Genomic DNA, 14,627 nt, shown 5'->3' on the forward strand with positions numbered 1-14,627 from the left:
TCATTTTATGACTTGATTGTTGTATGTTAAAGTTATACGTACAAATCAATTTAAAAAAAGAATAAAAGAGATCCTGGGAATAAAATCAAAGAAAAAGGTAACTTTTCTGTTGAAAAAAATCAGTATGTTAAGCCACGCCTACTCTGTTATTTATGCAAATGATTAAGTTCACATTTAAGAATATTTTACTCTAGAAATTGCTGTCATGTCATTTCAATTCTATTTTTGTAAACAAATTTGATAGATATTGCAGTAATCATCTACAATGTAAATCAAGGTTTAATAAAACTGATTTTTTGGAAAATGGAATATTAAATTATGATGTCACTTTAACCTTAATGCTTGTCTATTAACCAGGCATATTATTGACATGCAAGGTTCTGTTGTGATTATAGCTCTATTGCTTATTGTTTAACAGCTTTTTCTATAGTAAGAAAAAGCATTTATTTGTTCCAAAAATAGAATAGATATTTTACAATTTTACTTTCCATATCATTTTCTGTACATTGCTTTAATTGCATGGATGTTTCGGTTCAAATAGTTGTCAACTAGATTTGGGCATCTCCGAAATTTTTGTTTCGTATGAATGCATTTGTACGGAAAAAAATTGGTTTTGTCAGAAGAGAAATCTGTCCATTTTTCCATTCATTTTCGATGGAAATTCATTCATTCATTAGGCGCGATTTAATTGAACCAGATGAATTTAACATAAAAATCAGTTCCCTCAATACCGAATAGCCTTAAATTAACAAAGTCAAACCATTAATTTCAAATTTCGTACATTGATCACAACATGGCATTGAACAATGTTATATTTCCCTGATTTTACGCCACAAACTCCTGAAATAACTCCCAAACCGCCAAATGCCCAAACGCTATCAATAGCATGAAAATGTATTGGCACTATTAGTAAACTCCCGAACACTCACTATACGCATTCGTATGCATTGCTTTTTGCTTAGTCTCTTGGGCTCATGAATCATCATGCTGCACTGACAGGTTGGAATTGGCAACACAATATAATTTTAGAAAGGAGTAGGAAAGTAGCCAATTAAATAGGCCTATACAAAATTGCTATTCTAAGTATATTTTTTTTCTCACATGTCCTAGTATGATGTAAGATATGGATACAAAAAGGTTCCCACTAATCAAATTTTTATACGACACAAGGATAGGGCAGATCACAGCACCTAGAGGTCCCACAAAGTAGGTGGATCCTCCAAGGGGTAACCTATACCCAAACAAAAATTGGTCATAATATTGAAGTTTGGCATTACCCCAACTTGTTATTTTCCTTACTCATTAGTTTAAGGCATACATGACAAAGCCACATGCGCTGCATGGTTTCTGGGGTACCTCTTAGTGAAATTGGTGTGACATACTGAAATACTTTCATGAAACTAACACGGATTTGGGCCAACAAACCATTTCCTAATAAAAGAGATATATAGCTATTTAATTTTTGTTTTCCAAACGGAAATTAAATTAATATGTAAGGAAATAAGCACATGCAATATACAAATATAAAGTAACTTGAATTTCCATATAGCCACCCTTAACCTCTAATTGCAGTGTAAATACTAGATGATGTAGGTAAACCTGGGCAGTTTACTAGACTGGAATGTGTAATTACATGTAACAACTGGACTCATTTTACAATGGGAATCAAAAAGGGAAAATATTGTAATAGACATATTAGTCATGTAAAGCTAATAAATTACTAGTCTAAGTTCCAAACATTAGGCACTAACCAAGATTCAGTGAATTCATGGACACACCAACATTGATATATATATATGTAAACCATATATAGTATTGAAATAAACTTTTACTATGCAAATGAATATTCACTATCATATAGATCTCCTGACCAGAACAAACAAAGTTGTAGAAAAATAATACATTATGTTGGAAAATTGTTACATATAATTTATATCTTTTTCTGGCTTGTTCTTGTGTTTTTCCTTTTCTTTCTCTTTGAGAGAAGGAATGTATGTCATTTTATGACTTGATTGTTGTATGTTATAGTTATACGTACAAATCAATTTAAAAAAAGAATAAAAGAGATCCTGGGAATAAAATCAAAGAAAAAGGTAACTTTTCTGTTGAAAAAAATCAGTATGTTAAGCCACGCCTACTCTGTTATTTATGCAAATTATTTAGTTCACATTTAAGAATATTTTACTCTAGAAATTGCTGTCATGTCATTTCAATTCTATTTTTGTAAAAAAATTTGATAGATATTGCAGTAATCATCTACAATGTAAATCAAGGTTTAATAAAACTGATTTTTTGGAAAATGGAATATTAAATTATGATGTCACTTTAACCTTAATGCTTGTCTATTAACCAGGCATATTATTGACATGCAAGGTCCTGTTGTGATTATAGCTCTATTGCTTATTGTTTAACAGCTTTTTCTATTGTAAGAAAAAGCATTTATTTGTTCCAAAAATAGAATAGATATTTTACAATTTTACTTTCCATATCATTTTCTGTACATTGCTTTAATTGCATGGATGTTTCGGTTCAAATAGTTGTCAACTAGATTTGGGCACCTCCGAAATTTTTGTTTCGTATGAATGCATTTGTACGGAAAAAATTGGTTTTGTCAGAAGAGAAATCTGTCCATTTTTCCATTCATTTTCGATGGAAATTCATTCATTCATTAGGCGCGATTTAAATGAACCAGATGAATTTAACATAAAAATCAGTTCCCTCAATACCGAATAGCCTTAAATTAACAAAGTCAAACCATTAATTTCAAATTTCGTACATTGATCACAACATGGCATTGAACAATGTTCTATTTCCCTGATTTTACGCCACAAACTCCTGAAATAACTCCCAAACCGCCAAATGCCCAAACGCTATCAATAGCATGAAAATGTATTGGCACTATTAGTAAACTCCCGAACACTCACTATACGCATTCGTATACATTGCTTTTTGCTTAGTCTCTTGGGCTCATGAATCATCATGCTGCACTGACAGGTTGGAATTGGCAACACAATATCATTTTAAAAAGGAGCAGGAAAGTAGCCAATTAAATAGGCCTATACAAAATTGCTATTCGAAGTATATTTTTTTCTCACATGTCCTAGTATGATGTAAAATATATGGATACAAAAATGTTCCCACTAATCTAATTTTTACACGACACAAGGATAGGGCAGATCACAGCACCTAGAGGTCCCACAAAGTAGGTGGATCCTCCAATGGGTAACCTATACCCAAACAAAAATTGGTCATAATATTGAAGTTAGGCATTACCCCAACTTGTTATTTTCCTTACTCATTAGTTTAAGGCATACATGACAAAGCCACATGCGCTGCATGCTTTCTGGGGTACCTCTTAGTGAAATTGGTGTGACATACTGAAATACTTTCATGAAACTAACACGGATTTGGGCCAACAAACCATTTCCTAATAAAAGAGATATATAACTATTTAATTTTTGTTTTCCAAACGGAAATTAAATTAATATGTAAGGAAATAAGCACATGCAATATACAAATATAAAGTAACTTGAATTTCCATATAGCCACCCTTAACCTCTAGTTGCAGTGTAAATACTAGATGATGTAGGTAAACCTGGGCAGTTTACTAGACTGGAATGTGTAATTACATGTAACAACTGGACTCATTTTACAATGGGAATCAAAAAGGGAAAATATTGTAATAGACATATTAGTCATGTAAAGCTAATAAATTACTAGTCTAAGTTCCAAACATTAGGCACTAACCAAGATTCAGTGAATTCATGGACACACCAACATTGATATATATATATATGTAAACCATATATAGTATTGAAATAAACTTTTACTATGCAAATGAATATTCAATATCATATAGATCTCCTGACCAGAACAAACAAAGTTGTAGAAAAATAATACATTATGTTGGAAAATTGTTACATATAATTTATATCTTTTTCTGGCTTGTTCTTGTGTTTTTCCTTTTCTTTCTCTTTGAGAGAAGGAATGTATGTCATTTTATGACTTGATTGTTGTATGTTATAGTTATACGTACAAATCAATTTAAAAAAAGAATAAAAGAGATCCTGGGAATAAAATCAAAGAAAAAGGTAACTTTTCTGTTGAAAAAAATCAGTATGTTAAGCCACGCCTACTCTGTTATTTATGCAAATGATTAAGTTCACATTTAAGAATATTTTACTCTAGAAATTGCTGTCATGTCATTTCAATTCTATTTTTGTAAAAAATTTTGATAAATATTGCAGTAATCATCTAACATGTAAATCAAGGTTTAATAAAACTGATTTTTTGGAAAATGGAATATTAAATTATGATGTCACTTTAACCTTAATGCTTGTCTATTAACCAGGCATATTATGGACATGCAAGCTCCTCTTGTGATTATAGCTCTATTGCTTATTGTTTAACAGCTTTTTCTATTGTAAGAAAAAGCCTTTATTTGTTCCAAAAATAGAAGAGATATTTTACAATTTTACTTTCCATATCATTTTCTGTACATTGCTTTAATTGCTTGGATGTTTCAGTTCACATAGTTGTCAACTAGATTTGGGCACCTCCGAAATTTTTGTTTCGTATGAATGCATTTGTACGGAAAAAAATTGGTTTTGTCAGAAGAGAAATCTGTCCATTTTTCCATTCATTTTCGATGGAAATTCATTCATTAGGCGCGATTTAATTGAACCAGATGAATATAACATAAAAATCAGTAACCTCAATACCGAATAGCCTTAAATTAACAAAGTCAAACCATTAATTTCAAATTTCGTACATTGATCCCAACATGGCATTGAACAATGTTCTATTTCCCTGATTTTACGCCACAAACTCCTGAAATAACTCCCAAACCGCCAAATGCCCAAACGCTATCAATCGCATGAAAATGTATTGGCACTATTAGTAAACTCCCGAACACTCACTACACGCATTCGTATGCATTGCTTTTTGCTTAGTCTCTTGGGCTAATCATCATGCTGCACTGACAGGTTGGAATTGGCAACACAATATCATTTTAGAAAGGATCAGGAAAGTAGCCAATTAAATAGGCCTATACAAAATTGCTATTCTAAGTATATTTTTTTCTCACATGTCCTAGTATGATGTAAAATATATGGATACAAAAATGTTCCCACTAATCTAATTTTTACAAGACACAAGGATAGGGCAGATCACAGCACCTAGAGGTCCCACAAAGTAGGTGGATCCTCCAATGGGTAACCTATACCCAAACAAAAATTGGTCATAATATTGAAGTTAGGCATTACCCCAACTTGTTATTTTCCTTACTCATTAGTTTAAGGCATACATGACAAAGCCACATGCGCTGCATGGTTTCTGGGGTACCTCTTAGTGAAATTGGTGTGACATACTGAAATACTTTCATGAAACTAACACGGATTTGGGCCAACAAACCATTTCCTAATAAAAGAGATATATAGCTATTTAATTTTTGTTTTCCAAACGGAAATTAAATTAATATGTAAGGAAATAAGCACATGCAATATACAAATATAAAGTAACTTGAATTTCCATATAGCCACCCTTAACCTCTATTTGCAGTGTAAATACTAGATGATGTAGGTAAACCTGGGCAGTTTACTAGACTGGAATGTGTAATTACATGTAACAACTGGACTCATTTTACAATGGGAATCAAAAAGGGAAAATATTGTAATAGACATATTAGTCATGTAAAGCTAATAAATTACTAGTCTAAGTTCCAAACATTAGGCACTAACCAAGATTCAGTGAATTCATGGACACACCAACATTGATATATATATATATGTAAACCATATATAGTATTGAAATAAACTTTTACTATGCAAATGAATATTCAATATCATATAGATCTCCTGACCAGAACAAACAAAGTTGTAGAAAAATAATACATTATGTTGGAAAATTGTTACATATAATTTATATCTTTTTCTGGCTTGTTCTTGTGTTTTTCCTTTTCTTTCTCTTTGAGAGAAGGAATGTATGTCATTTTATGACTTGATTGTTGTATGTTATAGTTATACGTACAAATCAATTTAAAAAAAGAATAAAAGAGATCCTGGGAATAAAATCAAAGAAAAAGGTAACTTTTCTGTTGAAAAAAATCAGTATGTTAAGCCACGCCTACTCTGTTATTTATGCAAATGATTAAGTTCACATTTAAGAATATTTTACTCTAGAAATTGCTGTCATGTCATTTCAATTCTATTTTTGTAAAAAATTTTGATAAATATTGCAGTAATCATCTAACATGTAAATCATGGTTTAATAAAACTGATTTTTTGGAAAATGGAATATTAAATTATGATGTCACTTTAACCTTAATGCTTGTCTATTAACCAGGCATATTATGGACATGCAAGCTTCTGTTGTGATTATAGCTCTATTGCTTATTGTTTAACAGCTTTTTCTATTGTAAGAAAAAGCCTTTATTTGTTCCAAAAATAGAAGAGATATTTTACAATTTTACTTTCCATATCTTTTTCTGTACATTGCTTTAATTGCTTGGATGTTTCAGTTCACATAGTTGTCAACTAGATTTGGGCACCTCCGAAATTTTTGTTTCGTATGAATGCATTTGTACGGAAAAAAATTGGTTTTGTCAGAAGAGAAATCTGTCCATTTTTCCATTCATTTTCGATGGAAATTCATTCATTAGGCGCGATTTAATTGAACCAGATGAATATAACATAAAAATCAGTAACCTCAATACCGAATAGCCTTAAATTAACAAAGTCAAACCATTAATTTCAAATTTCGTACATTGATCACAACATGGCATTGAACAATGTTCTATTTCCCTGATTTTACGCCACAAACTCCTGAAATAACTCCCAAACCGCCAAATGCCCAAACGCTATCAATCGCATGAAAATGTATTGGCACTATTAGTAAACTCCCGAACACTCACTACACGCATTCGTATGCATTGCTTTTTGCTTAGTCTCTTGGGCTCATGAATCATCATGCTGCACTGACAGGTTGGAATTGGCAACACAATATCATTTTAGAAAGGAGTAGGAAAGTAGCCAATTAAATAGGCCTATACAAAATTGCTATTCTAAGTATATATTTTTTTCTCACATGTCCTAGTATGATGTAAAATATATGGATACAAAAAGGTTCCCACTAATCTAATTTTTACACGACACAAGGATAGGGCAGATCACAGCACCTAAACGTCCCACAAAGTAGGTGGATCCTCCAAAGGGTAACCTATACCCAAACAAAAATTGGTCATAATATTGAAGTTAGGCATTACCCCAACTTGTTATTTTCCTTACTCATTAGTTTAAGGCATACATGACAAAGCCACATGCGCTGAATGGTTTCTGGGGTACCTCTTAGTGAAATTGGTGTGACATACTGAAATACTTTCATGAAACTAACACGGATTTGGGCCAACAAACCATTTCCTAATAAAAGAGATATATAGCTATTTAATTTTTGTTTTCCAAACGGAAATTAAATTAATATGTAAGGAAATAGGCACATGCAATATACAAATATAAAGTAACTTGAATTTCCATATAGCCACCCTTAACCTCCAATTGCAGTGTAAATACTAGATGATGTAGGTAAACCTGGGCAGTTTACTAGACTGGAATGTGTAATTACATGTAACAACTGGACTCATTTTACAATGGGAATCAAAAAGGGAAAATATTGTAATAGACATACTAGTCATGTAAAGCTAATAAATTACTAGTCTAAGTTCCAAACATTAGGCACTAACCAAGATTCAGTGAATTCATGGACACACCAACATTGATATATATATGTAAACCATATATAGTATTGAAATAAACTTTTACTATGCAAATGAATATTCAATATCATATAGATCTCCTGACCAGAACAAACAAAGTTGTAGAAAAATAATACATTATGTTGGAAAATTGTTACATATAATTTATATCTTTTTCTGGCTTGTTCTTGTGTTTTTCCTTTTCTTTCTCTTTGAGAGAAGGAATGTATGTCATTTTATGACTTGATTGTTGTATGTTATAGTTATACGTACAAATCAATTTAAAAAAAGAATAAAAGAGATCCTGGGAATAAAATCAAAGAAAAAGGTAACTTTTCTGTTTAAAAAAATCAGTATGTTAAGCCACGCCTACTCTGTTATTTATGCAAATGATTAAGTTCACATTTAAGAATATTTTACTCTAGAAATTGCTGTCATGTCATTTCAATTCTATTTTTGTAAAAAATTTTGATAGATATTGCAGTAATCATCTACAATGTAAATCAAGGTTTAATAAAACTGATTTTTTGGAAAATGGAATATTAAATTATGATGTCACTTTAACCTTAATGCTTGTCTATTAACCAGGCATATTATTGACATGCAAGGTCCTGTTGTGATTATAGCTTCATTGCTTATTGTTTAACAGCTTTTTCTATTGTAAGAAAAAGCATTTATTTGTTCCAAAAATAGAATAGATATTTTACAATTTTACTTTCCATATAATTTTCTGTACATTGCTTTAATTGCATGGATGTTTCAGTTCACATAGTTGTCAACTAGATTTGGGCACCTCCGAAATTTTTGTTTCGTATGAATGCATTTGTACGGAAAAAATTGGTTTTGTCAGAAGAGAAATCTGTCCATTTTTCCATTCATTTTCGATGGAAATTCATTCATTCATTAGGCGCGATTTAATTGAACCAGATGAATTTAACATAAAAATCAGTTCCCTCAATACCGAATAGCCTTAAATTAACAAAGTCAAACCATTAATTTCAAATTTCGTACATTGATCACAACATGGCATTGAACAATGTTCTATTTCCCTGATTTTACGCCACAAACTCCTGAAATAACTCCCAAACCGCCAAATGCCCAAACGCTATCAATAGCATGAAAATGTATTGGCACTATTAGTAAACTCCCGAACACTCACTATACGCATTCGTATACATTGGTTTTTGCTTAGTCTCTTGGGCTCATGAATCATCATGCTGCACTGACAGGTTGGAATTGGCAAAACAATATCATTTTAGAAAGGAGCAGGAAAGTAGCCAATTAAATAGGCCTATACAAAATTGCTATTCTAAGTATATTTTTTTCTCACATGTCCTAGTATGATGTAAAATATATGGATACAAAAATGTTCCCACTAATCTAATTTTTACACAACACAAGAATAGGGCAGATCACAGCACCTAGAGGTCCCACAAAGTAGGTGGATCATCCAATGGGTAACCTATACCCAAACAAAAATTGGTCATAATATTGAAGTTAGGCATTACCCCAACTTGTTATTTTCCTTACTCATTAGTTTAAGGCATACATGACAAAGCCACATGCGCTGCATGGTTTCTGGGGTACCTCTTAGTGAAATTGGTGTGACATACTGAAATACTTTCATGAAACTAACACGGATTTGGGCCAACAAACCATTTCCTAATAAAAGAGATATATAGCTATTTAATTTTTGTTTTCCAAACGGAAATTAAATTAATATGTAAGGAAATAAGCACATGCAATATACAAATATAAAGTAACTTGAATTTCCATATAGCCACCCTTAACCTCTAATTGCAGTGTAAATACTAGATGATGTAGGTAAACCTGGGCAGTTTACTAGACTGGAATGTGTAATTACATGTAACAACTGGACTCATTTTACAATGGGAATCAAAAAGGGAAAATATTGTAATAGACATATTAGTCATGTAAAGCTAATAAATTACTAGTCTAAGTTCCAAACATTAGGCACTAACCAAGATTCAGTGAATTCATGGACACACCAACATTGATATATATATATGTAAACCATATATAGTATTGAAATAAACTTTTACTATGCAAATGAATATTCACTATCATATAGATCTCCTGACCAGAACAAACAAAGTTGTAGAAAAATAATACATTATGTTGGAAAATTGTTACATATAATTTATATCTTTTTCTGGCTTGTTCTTGTGTTTTTCCTTTTCTTTCTCTTTGAGAGAAGGAATGTATGTCATTTTATGACTTGATTGTTGTATGTTATAGTTATACGTACAAATCAATTTAAAAAAAGAATAAAAGAGATCCTGGGAATAAAATCAAAGAAAAAGGTAACTTTTCTGTTGAAAAAAAATCAGTATGTTAAGCCACGCCTACTCTGTTATTTATGCAAATGATTAAGTTCACATTTAAGAATATTTTACTCTAGAAATTGCTGTCATGTCATTTCAATTCTATTTTTGTAAAAAATTTTGATAAATATTGCAGTAATCATCTAACATGTAAATCAAGGTTTAATAAAACTGATTTTTTGGAAAATGGAATATTAAATTATGATGTCACTTTAACCTTAATGCTTGTCTATTAACCAGGCATATTATTGACATGCAAGGTCCTGTTGTGATTATAGCTCTATTGCTTATTGTTTAACAGCTTTTTCTATTGTAAGAAAAAGCATTTATTTGTTCCAAAAATAGAATAGATATTTTACAATTTTACTTTCCATATCATTTTCTGTACATTGCTTTAATTGCATGGATGTTTCGGTTCAAATAGTTGTCAACTAGATTTGGGCACCTCCGAAATTTTTGTTTCGTATGAATGCATTTGTACGGAAAAAAATTGGTTTTGTCAGAAGAGAAATCTGTCCATTTTTCCATTCATTTTCGATGGAAATTCATTCATTCATTAGGCGCGATTTAAATGAACCAGATGAATTTAACATAAAAATCAGTTCCCTCAATACCGAATAGCCTTAAATTAACAAAGTCAAACCATTAATTTCAAATTTCGTACATTGATCACAACATGGCATTGAACAATGTTATATTTCCCTGATTTTACGCCACAAACTCCTGAAATAACTCCCAAACCGCCAAATGCCCAAACGCTATCAATAGCATGAAAATGTATTGGCACTATTAGTAAACTCCCGAACACTCACTATACGCATTCGTATACATTGCTTTTTGCTTAGTCTCTTGGGCTCATGAATCATCATGCTGCACTGACAGGTTGGAATTGGCAACACAATATCATTTTAAAAAGGAGCAGGAAAGTAGCCAATTAAATAGGCCTATACAAAATTGCTATTCGAAGTATATTTTTTTCTCACATGTCCTAGTATGATGTAAAATATATGGATACAAAAATGTTCCCACTAATCTAATTTTTACACGACACAAGGATAGGGCAGATCACAGCACCTAGAGGTCCCACAAAGTAGGTGGATCCTCCAATGGGTAACCTATACCCAAACAAAAATTGGTCATAATATTGAAGTTAGGCATTACCCCAACTTGTTATTTTCCTTACTCATTAGTTTAAGGCATACATGACAAAGCCACATGCGCTGCATGCTTTCTGGGGTACCTCTTAGTGAAATTGGTGTGACATACTGAAATACTTTCATGAAACTAACACGGATTTGGGCCAACAAACCATTTCCTAATAAAAGAGATATATAACTATTTAATTTTTGTTTTCCAAACGGAAATTAAATTAATATGTAAGGAAATAAGCACATGCAATATACAAATATAAAGTAACTTGAATTTCCATATAGCCACCCTTAACCTCTAGTTGCAGTGTAAATACTAGATGATGTAGGTAAACCTGGGCAGTTTACTAGACTGGAATGTGTAATTACATGTAACAACTGGACTCATTTTACAATGGGAATCAAAAAGGGAAAATATAATAATAGACATATTAGTCATGTAAAGCTAATAAATTACTAGTCTAAGTTCCAAACATTAGGCACTAACCAAGATTCAGTGAATTCATGGACACACCAACATTGATATATATATGTAAACCATATATAGTATTGAAATAAACTTTTACTATGCAAATGAATATTCAATATCATATAGATCTCCTGACCAGAACAAACAAAGTTGTAGAAAAATAATACATTATGTTGGAAAATTGTTACATATAATTTATATCTTTTTCTGGCTTGTTCTTGTGTTTTTCCTTTTCTTTCTCTTTGAGAGAAGGAATGTATGTCATTTTATGACTTGATTGTTGTATGTTATAGTTATACGTACAAATCAATTTAAAAAAAGATTAAAAGAGATCCTGGGAATAAAATCAAAGAAAAAGGTAACTTTTCTGTTGAAAAAAATCAGTATGTTAAGCCACGCCTACTCTGTTATTTATGCAAATGATTAAGTTCACATTTAAGAATATTTTACTCTAGAAATTGCTGTCATGTCATTTCAATTCTATTTTTGTAAAAAATTTTGATAGATATTGCAGTAATCACCTAACATGTAAATCAAGGTTTAATAAAACTGATTTTTTGGAAAATAGAATATTAAATTATGATGTCACTTTAACCTTAATGCTTGTCTATTAACCAGGCATATTATGGACATGCAAGCTCCTGTTGTGATTATAGCTCTATTACTTATTGTTTAACAGCTTTTTCTATAGTAAGAAAAAGCCTTTATTTGTTCCAAAAATAGAATAGATATTTTAAAATTTTACTTTCCATATCATTTTCTGTACGTTGCTTTAATTGCTTGGATGTTTCAGTTCATGCTGCACTGACAGGTTGGAATTGGCAACACAATATCATTTTAGAAAGGAGTAGGAAAGTAGCCAATTAAATAGGCCTATACAAAATTGCTATTCTAATTATATTTTTTTTCTCACATGTCCTAGTTAGTATGATGTAAGATATATGGATACAAAAAGGTTCCCACTAATCAAATTTTTATACGACACAAGGATAGGGCAGATCACAGCACCTAGAGGTCCCACAAAGAACGTGAATAATACGTGTAACCTATACCCAAACAAAAATTGGTCATAATATTGAAGTTAGGCATTACCCCAACTTGTTATTTTCCTTACTCATTAGTTTAAGGCATACATGACAAAGCCACATGCGCTGCATGGTTTCTGGGGTACCTCTTAGTGAAATTGGTGTGACATACTGAAATACTTTCATGAAACTAACACGGATTTGGGCCAACAAACCATTTCCTAATAAAAGAGATATATAGCTATTTAATTTTTGTTTTCCAAACGGAAATTAAATTAATATGTAAGGAAATAGGCACATGCAATATACAAATATAAAGTAACTTGAATTTCCATATAGCCACCCTTAACCTCTAATTGCAGTGTAAATACTAGATGATGTAGGTAGACCTGGGCAGTTTACTAGACTGGAATGTGTAATTACATGTAACAACTGGACTCATTTTACAATGGGAATCAAAAAGGGAAAATATTGTAATAGACATATTAGTCATGTAAAGCTAATAAATTACTAGTCTAAGTTCCAAACATTAGGCACTAACCAAGATTCAGTGAATTCATGGACATACCAACATTGATATATATATGTAAACCATATATAGTATTGAAATAAACTTTTACTATGCAAATGAATATTCACTATCATATAGATCTCCTGACCAGAACAAACAAAGTTGTAGAAAAATAATACATTATGTTGGAAAATTGTTACATATAATTTATATCTTTTTCTGGCTTGTTCTTGTGTTTTTCCTTTTCTTTCTCTTTGAGAAAAGGAATGTATGTCATTTTATGACTTGATTGTTGTATGTTAAAGTTATACGTACAAATCAATTTAAAAAAAGAATAAAAGAGATCCTGGGAATAAAATCAAAGAAAAAGGTAACTTTTCTGTTGAAAAAAATCAGTATGTTAAGCCACGCCTACTCTGTTATTTATGCAAATGATTAAGTTCACATTTAAGAATATTTTACTCTAGAAATTGCTGTCATGTCATTTCAATTCTATTTTTGTAAACAAATTTGATAGATATTGCAGTAATCATCTACAATGTAAATCAAGGTTTAATAAAACTGATTTTTTGGAAAATGGAATATTAAATTATGATGTCACTTTAACCTTAATGCTTGTCTATTAACCAGGCATATTATTGACATGCAAGGTTCTGTTGTGATTATAGCTCTATTGCTTATTGTTTAACAGCTTTTTCTATAGTAAGAAAAAGCATTTATTTGTTCCAAAAATAGAATAGATATTTTACAATTTTACTTTCCATATCATTTTCTGTACATTGCTTTAATTGCATGGATGTTTCGGTTCAAATAGTTGTCAACTAGATTTGGGCATCTCCGAAATTTTTGTTTCGTATGAATGCATTTGTACGGAAAAAAATTGGTTTTGTCAGAAGAGAAATCTGTCCATTTTTCCATTCATTTTCGATGGAAATTCATTCATTCATTAGGCGCGATTTAATTGAACCAGATGAATTTAACATAAAAATCAGTTCCCTCAATACCGAATAGCCTTAAATTAACAAAGTCAAACCATTAATTTCAAATTTCGTACATTGATCACAACATGGCATTGAACAATGTTATATTTCCCTGATTTTACGCCACAAACTCCTGAAATAACTCCCAAACCGCCAAATGCCCAAACGCTATCAATAGCATGAAAATGTATTGGCACTATTAGTAAACTCCCGAACACTCACTATACGCATTCGTATGCATTGCTTTTTGCTTAGTCTCTTGGGCTCATGAATCATCATGCTGCACTGACAGGTTGGAATTGGCAACACAATATAATTTTAGAAAGGAGTAGGAAAGTAGCCAATTAAATAGGCCTATACAAAATTGCTATTCTAAGTATATTTTTTTTCTCACATGTCCTA

The 14,627-nt window shown here is 31.3% G+C and overlaps 6 non-coding genes and 1 pseudogene across 6 annotated transcripts; all 7 read right to left on the minus strand.

Annotated features, from left to right (window-relative positions):
- Positions 1–1,173: 1,173 nt before the first annotated feature.
- Positions 1,174–1,316, minus strand: LOC134591645 (U12 minor spliceosomal RNA). The gene has a single exon (XR_010088389.1). It is a non-coding gene; the product is annotated as a U12 minor spliceosomal RNA (small nuclear RNA).
- A 1,853-nt stretch (positions 1,317–3,169) lies between these two features.
- On the minus strand, positions 3,170–3,312 carry LOC134591723 (U12 minor spliceosomal RNA). Its single transcript, XR_010088454.1, has one exon. It is a non-coding gene; the product is annotated as a U12 minor spliceosomal RNA (small nuclear RNA).
- Positions 3,313–5,160: 1,848 nt separating this feature from the next.
- Positions 5,161–5,303, minus strand: LOC134591724 (U12 minor spliceosomal RNA). Its single transcript, XR_010088455.1, has one exon. It is a non-coding gene; the product is annotated as a U12 minor spliceosomal RNA (small nuclear RNA).
- A 1,854-nt stretch (positions 5,304–7,157) lies between these two features.
- LOC134591797 (U12 minor spliceosomal RNA) lies at positions 7,158–7,300 on the minus strand. Its single transcript, XR_010088520.1, has one exon. It is a non-coding gene; the product is annotated as a U12 minor spliceosomal RNA (small nuclear RNA).
- A 1,851-nt stretch (positions 7,301–9,151) lies between these two features.
- On the minus strand, positions 9,152–9,294 carry LOC134591819 (U12 minor spliceosomal RNA). The gene has a single exon (XR_010088537.1). It is a non-coding gene; the product is annotated as a U12 minor spliceosomal RNA (small nuclear RNA).
- A 1,855-nt stretch (positions 9,295–11,149) lies between these two features.
- On the minus strand, positions 11,150–11,292 carry LOC134591725 (U12 minor spliceosomal RNA). The gene has a single exon (XR_010088456.1). It is a non-coding gene; the product is annotated as a U12 minor spliceosomal RNA (small nuclear RNA).
- Positions 11,293–12,700: 1,408 nt separating this feature from the next.
- On the minus strand, positions 12,701–12,840 carry LOC134591858 (U12 minor spliceosomal RNA; annotated as a pseudogene).
- Positions 12,841–14,627: the final 1,787 nt, after the last annotated feature.

The sequence above is a fragment of the Pelobates fuscus genome, chromosome 2, assembly GCF_036172605.1.
Source record: "Pelobates fuscus isolate aPelFus1 chromosome 2, aPelFus1.pri, whole genome shotgun sequence".
Taxonomy (NCBI): domain Eukaryota; kingdom Metazoa; phylum Chordata; class Amphibia; order Anura; family Pelobatidae; genus Pelobates; species Pelobates fuscus.